This window comes from Branchiostoma lanceolatum, chromosome 2, assembly GCF_035083965.1.
Source record: "Branchiostoma lanceolatum isolate klBraLanc5 chromosome 2, klBraLanc5.hap2, whole genome shotgun sequence".
NCBI classification, from domain to species: domain Eukaryota; kingdom Metazoa; phylum Chordata; class Leptocardii; order Amphioxiformes; family Branchiostomatidae; genus Branchiostoma; species Branchiostoma lanceolatum.
In genome coordinates, this window is record NC_089723.1 from 11,414,666 (window position 1) to 11,432,787 (window position 18,122).

General features: G+C 41.3%; 1 long non-coding RNA gene across 1 annotated transcript; it reads left to right on the plus strand.

Moving 5' to 3' along the window:
- Positions 1-11,128: 11,128 nt before the first annotated feature.
- Positions 11,129-17,921, plus strand: LOC136427448 (uncharacterized). Its single transcript, XR_010754432.1, has 4 exons — positions 11,129-12,199; positions 12,427-13,066; positions 13,833-13,949; positions 16,739-17,921. It is a non-coding gene; the product is annotated as an uncharacterized lncRNA (long non-coding RNA).
- The last annotated feature ends 201 nt before the right edge of the window (positions 17,922-18,122 follow it).

Consider the following 18,122-nt stretch of genomic DNA (forward strand, 5'->3'; position numbering starts at 1 on the left):
CTATACATAGTGATGTTATTTCATCTTGGCTTTTTTTCTCGCCAAACCGCTCGGAATCGCTTGCAAATGACTTAGAACAGCTTATTAGGCCGTTCTACGTCGTTTTCAATGCAAATCCGCTTTTTCCCAGACAAAAAATTTCAAAGTGATAATTTCGCTCCAAACCTCTGTTTTAAGGCCTATTTCGACGTTTTGAAGCATAATACGGCCTTTGCCGGTAAAATTTCATCTTGGCTTTTTTTCTCGCCAAACCGCTCGGAATCGCTTGCAAATGACTTAGAACAGCTTATTAGGCCGTTCTACGTCGTTTTCAATGCAAATCCGAGTTTTCCCAGACAAAAAATTTCAAAGTGATAATTTCGCTCAAAACCTCTGTTTTAAGGCCTATTTCGACGTTTTGAAGCATAATACGGCCTTTGCCGGTAAAATTTCATCTTGGCTTTTTTTCTCGCCAAACCGCTCGGAATCGCTTGCAAATGACTTAGAACAGCTTATTAGGCCGTTCTACGTCGTTTTCAATGCAAATCCGAGTTTTCCCAGACAAAAAATTTCAAAGTGATAACTTCGCTCAAAACCTCTGTTTTAAGGCCTATTTCGACGTTTTGAAGCATAATACGGCCTTTGCCGGTAAAATTTCATCTTGGCTTTTTTTCTCGCCAAACCGCTCGGAATCGCTTGCAAATGACTTAGAACAGCTTATTAGGCCGTTCTACGTCGTTTTCAATGCAAATCCGAGTTTTCCCAGACAAAATATTTCAAAGTGATAACTTCGCTCAAAACCTCTGTTTTAAGGCCTATTTCGACGTTTTGAAGCATAATACGGCCTTTGCAGATAAAATTTCATCTTGGCTTTTTTTTCTCGCCAAACCGCTCGGAATCGCTTGCAAATGACTTAGAACAGCTTATTAGGCCGTTCTACGTCGTTTTCAATGCAAATCCGAGTTTTCCCAGACAAAAAATTTCAAAGTGATAATTTCGCTCAAACCTCTGTTTTAAGGCCTATTTCGACGTTTTGAAGCATAATACGGCCTTTGCCGGTAAAATTTCATCTTGGCTTTTTTTCTCGCCAAACCGCTCGGAATCGCTTGCAAATGACTTAGAACAGCTTATTAGGCCGTTCTACGTCGTTTTCAATGCAAATCCGAGTTTTCCCAGACAAAAAATTTCAAAGTGATAACTTCGCTCAAAACCTCTGTTTTAAGGCCTATTTCGACGTTTTAAGCATAATACGGCCTTTGCCGGTAAAATTTCATCTTGGCTTTTTTTCTCGCCAAACCGCTCGGAATCGCTTGCAAATGACTTAGAACAGCTTATTAGGCCGTTCTACGTCGTTTTCAATGCAAATCCGAGTTTTCCCAGATAAAAAATTTCAAAGTGATAACTTCGCTCAAAACCTCTGTTTTAAGGCCTATTTCGACGTTTTGAAGCATAATACGGCCTTTGCCGGTAAAATTTCATCTTGGCTTTTTTTCTCGCCAAACCGCTCGGAATCGCTTGCAAATGACTTAGAACAGCTTATTAGGCCGTTCTACGTCGTTTTCAATGCAAATCCGAGTTTTCCCAGACAAAAAATTTCAAAGTGATAATTTCGCTCAAACCTCTGTTTTAAGGCCTATTTCGACGTTTTGAAGCATAATACGGCCTTTGCCGGTAAAATTTCATCTTGGCTTTTTTTCTCGCCAAACCGCTCGGAATCGCTTGCAAATGACTTAGAACAGCTTATTAGGCCGTTCTACGTCGTTTTCAATGCAAATCCGAGTTTTCCCAGACAAAAAATTTCAAAGTGATAACTTCGCTCAAAACCTCTGTTTTAAGGCCTATTTCGACGTTTTGAAGCATAATACGGCCTTTGCCGGTAAAATTTCATCTTGGCTTTTTTTCTCGCCAAACCGCTCGGAATCGCTTGCAAATGACTTAGAACAGCTTATTAGGCCGTTCTACGTCGTTTTCAATGCAAATCCGAGTTTTCCCAGACAAAATATTTCAAAGTGATAACTTCGCTCAAAACCTCTGTTTTAAGGCCTATTTCGACGTTTTGAAGCATAATACGGCCTTTGCCGGTAAAATTTCATCTTGGCTTTTTTTCTCGCCAAACCGCTCGGAATCGCTTGCAAATGACTTAGAACAGCTTATTAGGCCGTTCTACGTCGTTTTCAATGCAAATCCGAGTTTTCCCAGACAAAAAATTTCAAAGTGATAACTTCGCTCAAAACCTCTGTTTTAAGGCCTATTTCGACGTTTTGAAGCATAATACGGCCTTTGCCGGTAAAATTTCATCTTGGCTTTTTTTCTCGCCAAACCGCTCGGAATCGCTTGCAAATGACTTAGAACAGCTTATTAGGCCGTTCTACGTCGTTTTCAATGCAAATCCGAGTTTTCCCAGACAAAAAATTTCAAAGTGATAATTTCGCTCAAAACCTCTGTTTTAAGGCCTATTTCGACGTTTTGAAGCATAATACGGCCTTTGCCGGTAAAATTTCATCTTGGCTTTTTTTCTCGCCAAACCGCTCGGAATCGCTTGCAAATGACTTAGAACAGCTTATTAGGCCGTTCTACGTCGTTTTCAATGCAAATCCGAGTTTTCCCAGACAAAAAATTTCAAAGTGATAACTTCGCTCAAAACCTCTGTTTTAAGGCCTATTTCGACGTTTTGAAGCATAATACGGCCTTTGCCGGTAAAATTTCATCTTGGCTTTTTTTCTCGCCAAACCGCTCGGAATCGCTTGCAAATGACTTAGAACAGCTTATTAGGCCGTTCTACGTCGTTTTCAATGCAAATCCGAGTTTTCCCAGACAAAAATTTCAAAGTGATAACTTCGCTCAAAACCTCTGTTTTAAGGCCTATTTCGACGTTTTGAAGCATAATACGGCCTTTGCCGGTAAAATTTCATCTTGGCTTTTTTTCTCGCCAAACCGCTCGGAATCGCTTGCAAATGACTTAGAACAGCTTATTAGGCCGTTCTACGTCGTTTTCAATGCAAATCCGAGTTTTCCCAGACAAAAAATTTCAAAGTGATAATTTCGCTCAAAACCTCTGTTTTAAGGCCTATTTCGACGTTTTGAAGCATAATACGGCCTTTGCCGGTAAAATTTCATCTTGGCTTTTTTTCTCGCCAAACCGCTCGGAATCGCTTGCAAATGACTTAGAACAGCTTATTAGGCCGTTCTACGTCGTTTTCAATGCAAATCCGAGTTTTCCCAGACAAAAAATTTCAAAGTGATAATTTCGCTCAAAACCTCTGTTTTAAGGCCAATTTCGACGTTTTAAGCATAATACGGCCTTTGCCGGTAAAATTTCATCTTGGCTTTTTTTCTCGCCAAACCGCTCGGAATCGCTTGCAAATGACTTAGAACAGCTTATTAGGCCGTTCTACGTCGTTTTCAATGCAAATCCGAGTTTTCCCAGATAAAAAATTTCAAAGTGATAACTTCGCTCAAAACCTCTGTTTTAAGGCCTATTTCGACGTTTTGAAGCATAATACGGCCTTTGCCGGTAAAATTTCATCTTGGCTTTTTTTCTCGCCAAACCGCTCGGAATCGCTTGCAAATGACTTAGAACAGCTTATTAGGCCGTTCTACGTCGTTTTCAATGCAAATCCGAGTTTTCCCAGACAAAAAATTTCAAAGTGATAATTTCGCTCAAAACCTCTGTTTTAAGGCCTATTTCGACGTTTTGAAGCATAATACGGCCTTTGCCGGTAAAATTTCATCTTGGCTTTTTTTCTCGCCAAACCGCTCGGAATCGCTTGCAAATGACTTAGAACAGCTTATTAGGCCGTTCTACGTCGTTTTCAATGCAAATCCGAGTTTTCCCAGACAAAAAATTTCAAAGTGATAACTTCGCTCAAAACCTCTGTTTTAAGGCCTATTTCGACGTTTTGAAGCATAATACGGCCTTTGCCGGTAAAATTTCATCTTGGCTTTTTTTCTCGCCAAACCGCTCGGAATCGCTTGCAAATGACTTAGAACAGCTTATTAGGCCGTTCTACGTCGTTTTCAATGCAAATCCGAGTTTTCCCAGACAAAATATTTCAAAGTGATAACTTCGCTCAAAACCTCTGTTTTAAGGCCTATTTCGACGTTTTGAAGCATAATACGGCCTTTGCAGATAAAATTTCATCTTGGCTTTTTTTCTCGCCAAACCGCTCGGAATCGCTTGCAAATGACTTAGAACAGCTTATTAGGCCGTTCTACGTCGTTTTCAATGCAAATCCGAGTTTTCCCAGACAAAAAATTTCAAAGTGATAACTTCGCTCAAAACCTCTGTTTTAAGGCCTATTTCGACGTTTTGAAGCATAATACGGCCTTTGCCGGTAAAATTTCATCTTGGCTTTTTTTCTCGCCAAACCGCTCGGAATCGCTTGCAAATGACTTAGAACAGCTTATTAGGCCGTTCTACGTCGTTTTCAATGCAAATCCGAGTTTTCCCAGACAAAAAATTTCAAAGTGATAACTTCGCTCAAAACCTCTGTTTTAAGGCCTATTTCGACGTTTTGAAGCATAATACGGCCTTTGCCGGTAAAATTTCATCTTGGCTTTTTTTCTCGCCAAACCGCTCGGAATCGCTTGCAAATGACTTAGAACAGCTTATTAGGCCGTTCTACGTCGTTTTCAATGCAAATCCGAGTTTTCCCAGACAAAAAATTTCAAAGTGATAACTTCGCTCAAAACCTCTGTTTTAAGGCCTATTTCGACGTTTTGAAGCATAATACGGCCTTTGCCGGTAAAATTTCATCTTGGCTTTTTTTCTCGCCAAACCGCTCGGAATCGCTTGCAAATGACTTAGAACAGCTTATTAGGCCGTTCTACGTCGTTTTCAATGCAAATCCGAGTTTTCCCAGACAAAAAATTTCAAAGTGATAACTTCGCTCAAAACCTCTGTTTTAAGGCCTATTTCGACGTTTTGAAGCATAATACGGCCTTTGCCGGTAAAATTTTATCTTGGCTTTTTTTCTCGCCAAACCGCTCGGAATCGCTTGCAAATGACTTAGAACAGCTTATTAGGCCGTTCTACGTCGTTTTCAATGCAAATCCGAGTTTTCCCAGACAAAAAATTTCAAAGTGATAATTTCGCTCAAAACCTCTGTTTTAAGGCCTATTTCGACGTTTTGAAGCATAATACGGCCTTTGCCGGTAAAATTTCATCTTGGCTTTTTTTCTCGCCAAACCGCTCGGAATCGCTTGCAAATGACTTAGAACAGCTTATTAGGCCGTTCTACGTCGTTTTCAATGCAAATCCGAGTTTTCCCAGACAAAAAATTTCAAAGTGATAACTTCGCTCAAAACCTCTGTTTTAAGGCCTATTTCGACGTTTTGAAGCATAATACGGCCTTTGCAAATAAAATTTCATCTTGGCTTTTTTTCTCGCCAAACCGCTCGGAATCGCTTGCAAATGACTTAGAACAGCTTATTAGGCCGTTCTACGTCGTTTTCAATGCAAATCCGAGTTTTCCCAGACAAAAAATTTCAAAGTGATAACTTCGCTCAAAACCTCTGTTTTAAGGCCTATTTCGACGTTTTGAAGCATAATACGGCCTTTGCCGGTAAAATTTCATCTTGGCTTTTTTTCTCGCCAAACCGCTCGGAATCGCTTGCAAATGACTTAGAACAGCTTATTAGGCCGTTCTACGTCGTTTTCAATGCAAATCCGAGTTTTCCCAGACAAAAAATTTCAAAGTGATAACTTCGCTCAAAACCTCTGTTTTAAGGCCTATTTCGACGTTTTGAAGCATAATACGGCCTTTGCCGGTAAAATTTCATCTTGGCTTTTTTTCTCGCCAAACCGCTCGGAATCGCTTGCAAATGACTTAGAACAGCTTATTAGGCCGTTCTACGTCGTTTTCAATGCAAATCCGAGTTTTCCCAGACAAAAAATTTCAAAGTGATAATTTCGCTCAAAACCTCTGTTTTAAGGCCTATTTCGACGTTTTGAAGCATAATACGGCCTTTGCCGGTAAAATTTCATCTTGGCTTTTTTTCTCGCCAAACCGCTCGGAATCGCTTGCAAATGACTTAGAACAGCTTATTAGGCCGTTCTACGTCGTTTTCAATGCAAATCCGAGTTTTCCCAGACAAAAAATTTCAAAGTGATAATTTCGCTCAAAACCTCTGTTTTAAGGCCTATTTCGACGTTTTGAAGCATAATACGGCCTTTGCCGGTAAAATTTCATCTTGGCTTTTTTTCTCGCCAAACCGCTCGGAATCGTTTGCAAATGACTTAGAACAGCTTATTAGGCCGTTCTACGTCGTTTTCAATGCAAATCCGAGTTTTCCCAGACAAAAAATTTCAAAGTGATAATTTCGCTCAAAACCTCTGTTTTAAGGCCTATTTCGACGTTTTGAAGCATAATACGGCCTTTGCCGGTAAAATTTCATCTTGGCTTTTTTTCTCGCCAAACCGCTCGGAATCGCTTGCAAATGACTTAGAACAGCTTATTAGGCCGTTCTACGTCGTTTTCAATGCAAATCCGAGTTTTCCCAGACAAAAAATTTCAAAGTGATAATTTCGCTCAAAACCTCTGTTTTAAGGCCTATTTCGACGTTTTGAAGCATAATACGGCCTTTGCAAGCGATTCCGAGCGGTTTGGCGAGAAAAAAAGCCAAGATGAAATTTTACCGGCAAAGGCCGTATTATGCTTCAAAACGTCGAAATAGGCCTTAAAACAGAGGTTTTGAGCGAAGTTATCACTTCGAAATTTTTTGTCTGGGAAAACTCGGATTTGCATTGAAAACGACGTAGAACGGCCTAATAAGCTGTTCTAAGTCATTTGCAAGCGATTCCGAGCGGTTTGGCGAGAAAAAAAGCCAAGATGAAATCTTACGCCGATTAGAAAGTTGAAATTATGCTCTAAATTGAAACTTTAGAGGCCTGACACCGCTGCCAATCCTTGCTTTTCATGGACTAAAACTCAGGTAGGTGACTTTTGACAGCTTCTTTCTTACATGATTGCCATATATTAAGATAGGAAGCCTGATTACGCTTCTGTGGCCCGAAGAATTCTGGTGTTCGGGAGGCGAAGTATGAAAAAGTCTGGGGCCAGATCAACGTGCGAGGGGGGTGGAAGGATGAGCGGTATCTGCGGCGAAAACCCACCGGATGCTGGACGACGAATTCCATATCGCCCATCGTGACGTAATGCCCAAGTGTGCGCTAGACATGATCATGAGTTTCTATCCTAACCCACGCGGCAGGGACATAAATGGACTTGAACTCAAGTTGAAGCCGGAAGGTTAATCAATCTCAAGCTCAGATTAATCTCACCCCAGTTATAATGTACGTGTACCATGTGTGTAACGTGTACTGGTTCTTTTAGCACTGACACCACGTAACGTATATCATTTAGAGTTCATTTTGAAAAATAAAACATTTGCACTTGTATCTGATGTAGCATTTTCTTCCCTCCCCGCTCTCTGTTAGAACAAGAGTGGTGTTTAAAAAACACACCGGCGACGTGAGGATTATGCAAAATATGTCCTCATTTGCATGATATATATGTTACTATGTTAACCTTCACGAAACCTTCAAGGGCCACAAGTATAAAGTTTCCGTTAATTAGAAATGTGGAACAATAATATTTTCAACTTAATTATGCATACTAAATATCATGGAAATCCGTTGTTCCTTTGTCCATTTATTCTCATTAGAAAATTTTTCACAATAAAGCCCCTGCAGTTTCAGAGCAAGCTGTTAGGGGACCAACACCTACACCAATTCTTCATTACATCACAAGCTCTCTGCCACCAAAAAAAAATCAGGACCATCGCACGTCCAGGTTAATCATTGTAATCCATCAAGGGGTTCTTGGGTTATGCTCACTACAGTAGTCCGGAAACACACACACACACAGACACAGACACAAACACACTTGCAAACGCTGTCATAAACATAATCTTCTTGGCAAAGGCAAAACAATCATGTATATTATCTTTCTGATACTGTCCCTGCTTCGTACTCAACCATCTAGCACTGCAAACCTACGGAACCTCCTTACCACAGTTAAGGTCAGTAAAGAAAAGGAAACTGAAGTGGTACGGTCACGTGTCACAGTCATCGGGAGTAGCCAAGAGCAATCATGCAAAGAATCGTTCAGTGAGGAACAATGGGGAGTAGACAACGGAAAAGATGGGAGAAAATCGAGAAGGGTGAAGGAAACTAGTTGCCAGATCTTGTGTGGTGCCCCAACGTTCAAATATCTAGACTAAGGGATAAAAGACGAAGGAGATATATATGTATATATACACTTGGTCTTGGTCTAAACGGCCCGGTCGAGGACGAGGTGGCCAAAAACGTGCCTGGCCCGTTTGGAACGACTTGGGACGCGCAGGGACGGCGTCCCAAACGCTTAGCCTCAAGACGCTTTTGTTTTCACATAGGTCAGGTCTTGAAGTTACGTCCACTCAGAACATTTCAGCATACTCCAAGCTCAAATGAAGTATCCACCCTGATGCCACCGGGAGCGACACAGCCAACGCGGGATGCAGTCAACTCCAGCTCGATGGCGTCGATCCCATAAATCTGCCCCCCCGTGGTAAGTTCCTTGAAAAATTACTGTTTCCTTTTACAGAATTGCATCGCTTGCCAAACAGGTAATAGAAAAAGGTAACAAGGCTCAACTTTTGCATTAGTATGTGACAAACTTTAATCGGTTGGTAACATAACTTTGTCATAATCTATCGTGCTGTAACGTTATATACTCATACGGAAATCGATGGCATAGTGAGGCCTGCATGTTTCCATCGGTGACCGCCCTATGTTCCGAAATAACTATGTTCCGAAATCGCTATGTTTCGAAATCCCAATGTTCCGTAAGCCCTATGTTCCAGTTCACTCAAATAACAGAACTTGTCCCAAGTATGCTGTTCACACACACACACACACACACACACACACACACACACACACACACACACACACACACATACACATACACATACACACATACATACGTATAAAGGCTATCAAAAACATAACATTCTCGGCAAAGGTAATAATTCATCCCGACTCCCTGCCATTTGAATTCAACTATATATATGGGGTTTTGTAACAAAAGTCATTACGTATACCTGTGAAATATTGTAGATCCAGATAATTAGTTGATACCTGAATACCCATACAAAATATAGCTACATATTTTTTTTGGTCACTGGTTTGCAGTTAGAAAAACTTAAACATCTTAACACTTGCTTTTTAAAATCCAACTATGACAATTCATTACTGACGAAAGTGATTTGCTGTATGTATATTAGACTATGTTGATTTGATTATATGAATGACATCCTCTGGGGAACCCAGCTAATGGGAGCGTGCTATTGAAAAAAATGGCAAAAAAGTTGCTTTCATTATGAAATCTTTGTGGTCAGAACACAGAGTGTGTTATGCAGAAATAAAGGTTCTTCATTTTGTTATTTCAAAACATATACAGTCTTTTTCGACTCTGGACTTGACTTTGGCATTTGCGACATTAGCATCTGTTTTCTGAAATATACATTTTTATAATTGAGAGCATGAACTCTAATTTCTCATTTCGCATCTTTTTACCATTTACAGTATTGGCCGAACCCTTTTTTTCTTCAAACGGCCAAAAATTGTAGCCTCCTTTGCAGATTCCTTCCGGCTGTTTTCTTTTTTAAGTTACAGTTTCATTATTACATTTCTTTTATTCAGTTTTTATATTAGTTATTGCTGGCCGACCAGCGATAAGAAAAAATATAATACTAGTGGTAAATAAGAAAACGGTAACGTGAAAAAGAAAACAGCCAGAAGGAGTCTGCAACGGAGGCTACAAAAATTATGTATTTGCGGATGTTATCCATATACTGTAGATGCAGAACTGTTTGCGGTGGTTTTACTTTCGCGGTGAACTCTTCAGCGCGGACCTTAAACCTTAGGTGACCGCGAAACTTTTTGTCCATCTATGAGTGCAGCGCTACTATTCTTTCAAACGCGAACTTAAAATCGTCGCGAACACGCCGATAGTTTCCCCTACTGCGAAATGAATACTAGTAACCACGCAAACTTAAATTCAGGTACAGTATACGTATTCAAATCACCATTTAACTTGCGAAAAATCTGTAAGGTACATACATCTTGTTTTGATCCCAATCGGTTTCCCAACAACTGTGGCGTCGCGGTGGCGTAGTGGCAGGGTGTTTGGCCCCAGAACCTAGCGCCCGCTCGCGACCGTCCCACTATCTCCCGGGGGTCCAGAAGACAGAAAGATGGAGAAAGGTCGTTTTTGTCGACAAATTCTACAAGTATGAAGTCTGACCTGTCATAGCCACCCCAGAATTGCCAATATATTTTAACCCCCCCCCTCCCCCAAAAAACACCAAGAAAGGATTTCAATGTTTTAATGCCCTCTTTAATTCTGAGCTGGGGTCTAGGCGCCTGCCCTAAAACTGTGATTCACTTTATCTTCACGGTAGTTAAATTTCACGGTGGAAGAAAAATTGACATTTTCACTGAACTTAAACTTCCTGGGGCGGCAAGTGATTTACAGAACGGATGTGTGAAGGAATCATAAATAATAACAACATATTTATCACTGTGATGATAAGTTCACGGTACAGAGGTGGCCGTGAAAACAGCTGTGAACTTAAAGTTGCAGTGAAAGAAACAAGAATTACAGTACCCTTGTCCCCACGGGAACCAGACCGAATATCCTCTTGAACAAATTGTACACAAACGCCGCCAGAAAGAAGTGCAAGACATATTCAAAGTTTATTGAATATTGATTTTGTATTCGTTTTCAAACTAATAACATGATTCCCAGATTGCAATATATGATTTTGCAGTAAGTGCCAGGGTAACGTTTATTTTTCTGTCATTAATTTAATGGTATAGCACTGCATTACAGCTGACTCCAGCGGCGAAGGGATATGTACAAACTTTCGCGAACCATCACATGTGCGTACTCAACTTTAGTTCCATAGGAGAAAATTTATGGCGGCGGGAGTAGGCGGGAGGTGGGCACTGCTATTTCAGTTACTTTTATAATACTTTGCTGATGTACTTTTCACTTTGTGTATATTGAATGTTATGGTTAGTCTTATGCAGAAGTTGACAGATTCTTGTGAAGGTAGGCGATCAATTTGATCCTACCGTTAAGTTGAGCCACGCCGTGTGTTGAATATCAGTTTGTGGAATTTGTGCCCAAGCCGTGATGGTCTAGATATTTTACGGTCCAAACCGTCAACATCTAGTATATGATTGAAGCCAACGTCATGTACAACGCTGATGCTATACGCTCGTATTTTCACTGTTTAAGATATACAAATGTAGAAGAATATGTGAGGCTGGCTGTGATGCATTGTCTACTGTAGAATTGAATATATTTAACTGTCGTGTTTGAAATGATCATACAGCCGGGCACTAAGGTGACATTGTTATGTTTTGCAATTATTATTTTATTTTACCTTTTCCAAAATGGTTAGGTAGTTTGTGTGTTTTAGGTAGCGTTTGCATACATGACGTATAAGACGTGTTTTCACGGAGAACTTCGGCCGGCATATAGAAAAGGCCACACAAGCAGTCGAAATCGTCATCGGAGTCCTATTGTGTTCGTTCACTGAAGCCGAAGTCGTAAAAAGGGGGCCGGGTGTCAGAATCTTAGGGAGGAAGTTGCCTGTTAGCCAGTAGGGGAGGTACATTACTGTTCATAGCTGATACTGATGCCAGTGAATTGCATTCCTAAGGGCTAGTTCGTTACATGTAACGTTACCTAGGGGAAGGATAGTACAAGAATATCTGCAACAAACGCTGTATCTGTATATGTGTCCTTTTTCTTTCTTTTGGGAGGGGAGGCCGGACTAGGTGTAACGGACCGTTCGGTGTAATAGCCTAATGGCGGTTATACCGGCTATATAGATACAGATACTTATAATTAATTACGTCATGACCGAAGTTGGAGAAGGTGTAAATAGCTTTCATTACTGGAGAGCTTTTGCAGACCGGAAAATTTCTCGGAACTGGTTGGTTACACGGTGTTTACAGTGTTTTCTGTTTGGTTTGTATTGGCAATAAGGACAAAAGAAGAGTATTGCAATTTTAATATAATCTTTGTTCATTGTGTTGTTTTTCTACAGCAGCTCCTGAATGTTAGATTCTGCAACATAAATGCCTTTACGACCATCCAAATGGCGACTTAGTCCACGTAGAACACATGCAGCCGCACAACGACGATGAAAATTGAAAATTTGGGTAATTTTGGAAAAGTCCATTATTGTGATTTCATAAGTATATAAGTGCCGATAGAGACTAAAGATTTCATAATTTGACGGTTTCACAGACTGGAATATTTGTAGGGATAGGATGGCTGTCATAGATTCTTTTAAACAGTTTGTTAACTGATTTTGGTAGCTAGAAATCAGATCAAGCCACTGTGGTCGCCAGCTCCACCGACTGTTTCCGTCTTTATACCTGCACAGGCCGACCATACCGTAGTGCGGGACGAGAGTGATGACGACGAGATGTTCCTGCCACATTCTACACATAGATACCGCTGTAGGGCGAACAAAGGATTTATCAACAACATCAAGTCTTTGTGTTGACATCTGGCATCCAGCTGGTGGAATTCAGTCCCTCCAGATCTCAGGGCGAGACTTTCTAGACCGACCACAGCAGGGCGCACCCAATCACCGACAGCTGGGCGCGACCGACAGCAGTGCGCAACCAATCACTGACAGCTGGGCGCGATCGACAGCAGTGCGCAACCAACCAGCGGCAGCTGGGCGTAACCGGCAGTAAGGCTTAGCCAACCACCGACCAACCAACCACGGTAAGGCGGAACCAGGGCAGGGCCAAAGACCAATCCATCACGCTTTTAGGATGCTATATGACCATTTGACCATCAGAAGTTTGATCCTTTGTTCAAAATCCCTCGTCAGTATATGGGTTTGATTCCAAAGACCAGGCCACCAAGAACAAAAAGGGAAGGTCAAGCGGTTTCGGTACTCAAGAAAGCAAAGAAGAGACCAAAAAGCAGGTGACCTCCAGCTGGTTGGAGACGAGGAAAAGCCCAGGAAGCTGCCCACACCTTCCGCCAGAGACTCAGATAGCGGTCTGAAGGTTAGTGAAGTTCTAGGTCTAAACCTGTTGTACGGGGCATATATCAATGGTTTATATGACCCAAGCATATGTTTCTATACACATAGAACTTGCCGTTTCTATGTTTTATCACCACGTTATTTCGTGGTATGCATTAATTCTACTGTCCAACACAGTGGTTACAAACGACAAGTCTTCTATGTATCTTGCACACTGCGTGATGGAAAACTGATTTGAAATTGTAGCACCCCTGGCCTCCCATATATACCTCATCATGAGTTCGTTTAGGTTTTACAGATTTTGATATGGGCAAACTTCTAAATACGGTTTGAAAGAGATATGATAAGTACCTTGATGATCTTTTCGACATGGAAATATTTCTTGTAAACTTACAAATTTACAAATATCCTGTTAAGCTCAGCCGACACAAATATCCCTCACCGGTGAGTTACAGATATTCCCAACAGTTCAGTTAACCATTAATGTGCATTGATTCAAATCAAAGTTGCAGAAGTTTTGTTTTTGTGTTAGTGGATAAGACCATGGTCAAGTATAATGAGAAACTTCTAGCAGACGAATGTTTTTTTCATGTCCAGTTACGGACGTGTCTAGCTTTTGGATTAGAAATGCTTTCAAGTGTAGGGTTAAACAACGTTACCGTAGAAAGCATAAGATATAACGTTATGTCACCTAACACGTTTTGACTACCAATAGTTAGTTGCATGTCATGTATGGAACTTCTGTATAACCAAAGTTGAGAGTAATTCATCAGCTTGCTTTTTTTCAGGAGTTACGAGATAATAAGGATGGGAGGATGAAGGAAGGCTGGAGCAACCAGACCGGGCAACGTATCAGGAGGACAAGTTACATGGAGATTGTTCAGACAGTTTGCCTAGACAACATGGTTAGTAACATTCCTCTTCTTTTTTTCCTTGTTTATTCGATTACGATGAATGGAGGGGGATACAAAACAGCTCTACAAGCCTTGTCTACCCCCTCCAAATTAAAGTTTTTGCTTGTTAAGTTCATTATCCATCATAACAAGCCCATATATTACATAGTCAACATACTCATACTGAATTGAGATGGTTGGTTTATAAACTGAACTTGGAATGCCCAAGTATTTTGGCCAGATACTTGAAAACCAGACCATGCGTGATTTGGGGCTGGGGAAGAGGGATGGATGGTGTGTTGGTTTGATCAATAAGATTGTACATCACCTAAGAGGTCTCTTCCAATAACAGTTTAGTTAAGTAACTACTAATATCAATGCAACCAAATACGATCGTAATTCGATCAGCATTACTGGGAAGTGCGTCAGGCATGCGGTCGGCGGAAGTTGTGTGCGTCCGGAATACGCTCGGCATACGCACCTGATACGCACCTATTCGCTACAAAGACCATAGTATTGCGCACTTAATACGCAGATCACACATGTACATGTCTCATACGCAATGGATTCGCTGAACTCGTTATTCACACGCTATATGTGCGCCACGTATAGTCACAAAAAACGTCAGCCCGGTGAGACCTGTCAGAAGTTTAATAGTGACGGGCGCATAACGCCGTATTTTGCCACCTACTGGCTTGGGGGTCATCTCTCCGGTCGCCAGCAGCCGTTAGAACTTATCTAAATCGGCTCTGCCGCAAACTTTCTTAGATTTAATAGTTTTCTTTGCAAAATTCCAAGCTCTCAATATCTTTACACACCGATTTCTGCTCGTTAAAGATGACGAAATATGCAACATCTTTTTGGACATCATGTGTCGCATAAAGTCTGTCAAATGACAGAAATGACAGATATGCTGACTAGGTAACTAAATTTTGCCGTTTTGTTGACCTGCGTAACATGCCAACTCTCGGACAGCCTTGTACCCCTCCCATGGAACACATAGAGATTTCCCCTAATGGTGTCGAAAAAATGCTTCAAGGTCTTAATCCATCTAAAGCATCTGGTCCAGACCAAATACCACCTTGGTTCCTCAAAATGACAGCCACCGAAATAGCACCTGTGCTAACCAATATTTTCCAACACTCGCTAGACACAGGAGAAATTCCCAAAGACTGGAGGGAAGCAAATATATGTGCCATTTTTAAAAAGGGAGATAGAGCGATCCCTAGCAACTACAGACCTGTTTCATTGACCTGTATATCCTGCAAACTACTTGAACACATTATCCACAGCCATGTCATGAAGCACTTAGAAAGTTACAACATTTTGACGGACTATCAACATGGATTCAGAGCAAAGCGATCCACAGAAACACAGCTTATATTAACAGTTCACGACATAGCGGGTGCACTGAACAGTAAAAAACAGGTGGATCTAGCAATACTTGATTTTACTAAAGCCTTCGATAAAGTCCCACATAGTAGACTCATCTCAAAACTGGAGTACTATGGAATTCAAGGCACTACACTAAACTGGTTAAAGGCTTTCTTGACCGATAGGGAACAGACGGTTGTGGTAGAAGGGAAGGCCTCAGCTCAAGTTAGAGTTGCGTCAGGCGTCCCCCAAGGAACTGTTTTGGGACCATTACTCTTTCTCTTGTACATAAATGACTTGCCAGACCAGCTTGATTCAAATGTGAGGTTATTTGCCGACGACTGCCTGTTATATATAGAGTTATCTACACAGAATGATTCACAACTCCTGCAAGCAGATCTGAACGCCCTCGAGGAATGGCAAAGCAAATGGCTTATGCAGTTTAATCCTGAAAAATGCTACATCATGCACATAACAAACAAACGGACCCCAGTTGTAACCACCTATCAGTTCTGTGGACAGGCTCTAGCAACAACAAAAAGCCACCCATACCTAGGCGTTACATTAACAACTGGACTGAAGTGGGGTACCCATATTAACAAAGTAACAACTAAGGCTAAGCAGACATTGGGAGTGATCAAACGTAATTTGTGGGCATGCCCAGCAAAGGTAAAATCACTTGCATACACGTCTCTAGTAAGACCAAACCTTGAATATGCTGCAACAGTATGGGATCCATACACAAAGAAAGACAAGGATAAACTGGAGAGGGTGCAGAACCAAGCTGCCAGGTTCTGCATGAACAACTATGACAGGGGTGCTAGTGTCACTAAAATGAAAGCAGATCTACAGTGGAAGTCACTTGAAGACAGAAGAAAAATATCCAGGCTTTGCATGATGTACAAAATGACTAATAAACTTGTGGATGTACCGACTGATAATTATCTAATACCATCCCAGAAAAGGACAAGAAATAGTCATGCCTTTAAGTACCAGAGTTATAAACCAAGGATTGATGTGTTCAAAAATTCGTTTTTCCCGAGAACCATAGTAGAATGGAACTCGTTGTCATCAGATGCTGTAGGAACACCTTCACTAAATAGCTTCAAAGAACGATTGCAGTCAGATGAGCAAAAGTTAGGTGTGACAGGCCGTTCAGTGTAATATAACCAGCTGCTGCCGCGCCGCGTGCCTGCGAAGCTGGTGTGTTACGCCGAAGGGCGGTTATACCGGCTATACAGATACAGATACAGATGTAATTCATGTGTTGGGTCATTGTAAGGGCTTTCCTTGATAACTGAGCAACATGTCAGACCAACCTTTGTTTACTAGTTTGAATAAATATAGATAAATGAATAGATAGAAAAAAGCGACCAATTTGTTCCTCGGTGAACGGCAGTGAATGATGTTTCTTTTTGTGCCCGCAGGTGAGCTACGCCGCAAACACCTTCGGAATGCATATGGGGTTCACTGGAGTCAACGAGGAAGGAAGGAGTGTGCGCTGATAACATCAACCCAGGAGAAACAAACATTGAATTCAGGATCACCACAAAGGCGAAACAAAACAAAACAAAAATGTTCCTGCCACATTCTACACATAGATACCGCTGTAGGGGAAGTCGGCAGATGGAGATCTTCTACTGGATGTCGGTGAGACGAGCTGCATCCCTAGGGGGATCTGTAACAGACGCCCGTGCGTCCGTAACGTCGGGACCGAGGGAAGCCACACAACAAGCGTCGTCGACAAAAAGAAGGGAACGAGAGAGAACCAGATCTGTAGCAGAGCCACGATTTGAAGTCAATAGATTGCGCTGCTACAGCTGCTACTACAGCGAGACAAAACCTGACGCCAGTTAGAAATATCCGACTGACTTGAACATGTTTATACCACGGATATACTAATATATTGTCTATTTCATTATGTATTTTGTGTGTTTATAGTAGTGATCTATTGTATATGTATATCGAAATCGTACACTAGGTTATTAACCTGGCTGATGACGGTTCTAATCAAACCTGGGGTGGATGTAGCCTGACTACATCGCGCTCCTAGCGGCCGTCCCGACGGATACCGCCCCCAAGAGGGGGTCATTAACCTCCACCAGGGAAATCTTGTGTAAACGTAGGCTAGGGGTGGATGTACCAAAATGAAATTGAAAACTCCACACGAATATTGTAAACAATCAGTGTGTACGAAAGCTCTGATACGATTGCACGCTCTCACGAAACTTGCAAGAACACGCTCTCACCAACTTGCAAGAAGATACGAGTACTCGGAACACTTAATCTTGTAATTACTGACACAGTTTTCTGTTATTGTTGTGCCATGATTCCCAAAAATGTGTTTTCCTTTGTGTTATTCTTTACTGAAGTGGACTACAAAGCCAGTCACAGAAAGATGAAGTAACCAATGTTCTGTGGAGTTAGCAGGTAATTTTCAAGAGGTCTGTCTGATAAGACAGAATATAAAAACATGTTAACATGCTATTGGCAAGTTAGTTCAGTCCAGGAAGCAGTGATAACCTCAGTTAAGACTGATGTTAGCATAGCCAGTATGACGTAGTCATAGTCAGTCCGTCTTAAAAGTCTCCCGTGCTCAGTGTACGGAAAGCCTTGTCTCTGTGTCTTTTCTTTATCCTTACTATGTTAGTCTTTCGAAGCTTCAGAGATGCAGCTAAAATTCATTCATGATAACAAAAACCAAAAACTTTTAAGACATTGAGAAACAGCTGTGATGTATGGGTATATATTACAACGTCCAGAAAGTTTATTTCAAACATCGAGAAACAGCTGTAAAAGTGTATACTGTAT